General features: G+C 40.2%; 1 long non-coding RNA gene across 1 annotated transcript; it reads right to left on the bottom strand.

The window, feature by feature from the left end:
• Window positions 1-49: 49 nt before the first annotated feature.
• Window positions 50-522, bottom strand: LOC112468761. Its single transcript, XR_003042433.1, has 3 exons — window positions 487-522; window positions 254-354; window positions 50-169 (listed from the first exon to the last, which is right to left on the bottom strand). It is a non-coding gene; the product is annotated as an uncharacterized LOC112468761 (long non-coding RNA).
• Window positions 523-3,532: the final 3,010 nt, after the last annotated feature.

The raw sequence follows: 3,532 nt of genomic DNA, 5'->3' as shown, positions 1-3,532 counted from the left end.
CCATGTACTCGTATCTAGAATTTAATTGGTTTCTATGTTTCCATCCAAGATGTAGAATTCTTTTAATAAAAGTCTTCTTGTTTTCTATTTCATCTACTTCCAATGATGAATTTTCAATTTCCAGTGATAAATTTCCTTGCTTTTTATTTACTATCTTTTGTTAAGATAACTGAAATTATTACATTTATTGTCATTATTGTTATTGTCATTATTTTTAAATATTAAAAAATAGAACACACATCATAAAATTTACCTTCTTTTTAACACAATCTGATTTTTTGTCTGAATATAACTTTTCAAGAATATCATGAAAACGTTTACGTTTTTTTCCATTGAGCTGTGAAACAGGTACATCTAAAAAAATATTGATTATTTTTTGAAAACGGTAGCCAAGTTATATAGCTATATATTATTCAAAATAACATTTTTTTACAATAATTATGAGTATAGTATAAAGTATATGATGTAAGATAATGTTATACAAACCTTTTGGAACGTTGAAATCATAAATGTCCACATTTGCATTTACGTAAATGAATTGAGCGTGTCTAATAGATATGTCTCCCCATCAATTTGATATGTCAAAGTCCCACCGTCAGAAAAATAATCTTTTAAGACATTTTTCTTCAAAGTATTATTTGTCACATATATATTCATACATTTCTCACCGTATCTAATTTTAATTTTCTTTGATTGTACAGAATCCATCTATAGAAATAATAATAATGCACGTTATAATTAAGTTGATATTTAAATTACAGTAATTTTCAGTATACATTTCATTATTTTAAAATAGCAATAAGTCAGAATAATTTTATGTACAACTATTTCTAATACATTAAAATACAAAAAAGAAAGGATTATTCTAAGTAGAACAGAAAGTCATGATAATGTCAAAGTGACGTCAAAATTATGAGAATATGACTACAAAATTCACCATTTATCATAATTTAATCATTTTTTAGACATCATTTGAGGTCACTTTGACATTTTATGACTTTCTATTCTACCTGGGATATATTGTGTACAATTTCGTTTTAACCTAAAAAGTTAACCTTAACTTTAAAAAACTTTGTATTTAATTCAATTAATTACCCTAAAATTTTTAAATTTCAAGATCTTTGTTGAATTAACAAATTTATCCTTCAAAAAATGTAAAGATCTACTCAAAATGTAATTTAACAATATTTACCTTAATCTCGAAAAGGAACGGCACCCAGGGTTTCGTTCCGCCTGGAATACACAGTGCTGTTCCTTAGGACAAAAAGTTTCTATAACACGAGGTGCCAACGTTATGGCGTACAGGCGCTTCCGTAGCATCGTCGTCGGGAGCGAGGACGCCCAGAGAATTGAGCGAGACCTGGGACACTTTCCCAAGGGGTCGGCGTCATCTTCGTACGAAGTTCCCGGGAAAACCGACTTCCCCAGGAACGAAGGGACGCAACCGTCTCCCGAAAACCTGGGATATCTCCCCAGAGGGTTCACGTCATGGTCCGGTAAAATCCCCGGGAAACGCATCTTCTCCGGGGACAAAGGGTCCGATCGTCTCACAAGGACCGGAGAGACCTCCCTAGGGGGTCGGCGTCATTGTACGACAAAATCCCCGGGAAACACGTTTTCACCGGAAACAAGAGTATCCATCCGTCTCGCCAGGACCTGGGACACCCTCCCAGGGGGTCGGCGTCGTGATCAGATGAGTTCCCCGGGAAACGCATCTTCCCCGAGAACAGAGGACGGAATCCGTCGTAGAAAGGGTAAACATCCCGTTTAGGGGACCCACCTCCGATGGCCTTGACCTTCACATATGTGGTCAAGGTCACCCTCCTGAGTGACCTTCAGAAGGTTTTAGTCGGGGATCGCTTTTAATTAAAAAGTTATAAACAAAAAAAGTTTCGAAAATATAGCAGTTATTTTAAGTACTGAGAGGCATAAACGACCAATATTACGTTTTTCTTTAAAACAGGGAATACTTTATTTCGCGAGAAAGTCGCTGCTTTACCAAAACACAACATTTAAAGCAGTAAATTGTTGATAAATTGAAGTCTTTTTGTTAAAGCAGAGAATACTTACATGGGTTAGATGACACGCTTTAAACAGTTGAATACTTTGAAAGCGCGTCATCTAACTCATGTGGCATCTCGCATATTAACTTTCCACGCATAAAAAGTTCACGCATACACTTTCCACGCGAACCGAGGTTCACCCACACTCCCCCCTGCTTTCGGGGGAGGTGCGGTAGCCCCGAAATAGTTCACGCATACACTTTTCACGCGGACCGAGGTTCACTCACACCCCCCTGCTTTCGGGGGAGGTGCGGTAGCCCCGAAATGGTTTACGCATGGGTTAGTTGACGCGCTTTAAACAATTAAATACTGTTAAAGCGCATCATTTAACCTATGTAGATTAGTGACGCGCTTTAAACAGTTAAATACTTGTAAAACGCGTCATCTAACCTACGTATTTTTCAAACTTTTTTGTTAATAATTTTTTAACGAATAACGATCGACGGCTAAAACCTTCTGAAGGTCGCTCGGAGTCATGACCATGACAACATATATCAAGGTCATTGAAATCGGTGAGGTCGCCAAACTTTTTTTTGTTAATAACTTTTTAATAAAAAGCGACCCCCGACTAAAACCTTTTAAAGGTCAGAAGGGTGACCTTGACAACATATGTGAAAGTCAAGGCCATCGGAGGTGGGCCCTCTAAACGGAATGTTTACCGTAGAAAGTCCTGGGACACCCGCCTAGGGGGTCGACGTCGTTGTCCGATGAGATTCCCGGGAAACGCACCGTCTCCGGAAACAAAGGCTCGGAGGGGCATTAGGAGCCTCCATAAAACTCAGCCAGGGTGTCAACGGCCAACAACCAAGATGTCACCCGGATGTCCTCTACAAGGAAATCACCCGGAATCATCATCAAGGGCATCTCCAAGGAGGTGCGCAGGGGTCGGCGCCATCGGCGTCGCAAATTTTCCGGGAGTGAAAACCTGTTGCAGCGGTGCCAAAACCGGAAGGTTCTCGCACTGCGTTGCGCGTGGAAATTTCCACGGCAACCCTCTGGAACGGGCGTAGAGCAAAAGTGCGCAAAAGAGCACGCGAGAGGGTTGTGAATATCAGGGTGTTTTCGCATGATCTTGCCAGATGTACGTGCCGCGAACAATAGGCGAAAAGTGAAAGTCCGGGAGTGGGAGCGACTCGGCATAAGTGGGGAGGCCAAGCGAGAGCGACCGCTCGAGGCAGTCTCTCGAGTATAGCCGTGGCAAACACACGTATCACTCTGTACTATCTGCATACGAGTTATATTTTACAACCGAGAACTCCCGCGTTAATTACGCGTACAAACATTGTATGATAGAGTGATGATCACTGCCAAGTGCGTGATCATAGTACAACAATCGCGGGGCACAGAGTTCTCTGACGGGATTAATTATCAGGAATGAAAGCATCGTGTCAACGAAACTAATAAGCCGAGATATGCAAATTAAATAATTGTGCAATTTTTATTGAATAAAGCGACATCCACACCGAGGC

This window comes from Temnothorax curvispinosus, unplaced genomic scaffold, assembly GCF_003070985.1.
Source record: "Temnothorax curvispinosus isolate PA1 unplaced genomic scaffold, ASM307098v1 QBEX01001966.1, whole genome shotgun sequence".
Taxonomy (NCBI): domain Eukaryota; kingdom Metazoa; phylum Arthropoda; class Insecta; order Hymenoptera; family Formicidae; genus Temnothorax; species Temnothorax curvispinosus.
This window is presented reverse-complemented; position numbering and strand designations above follow the sequence as displayed.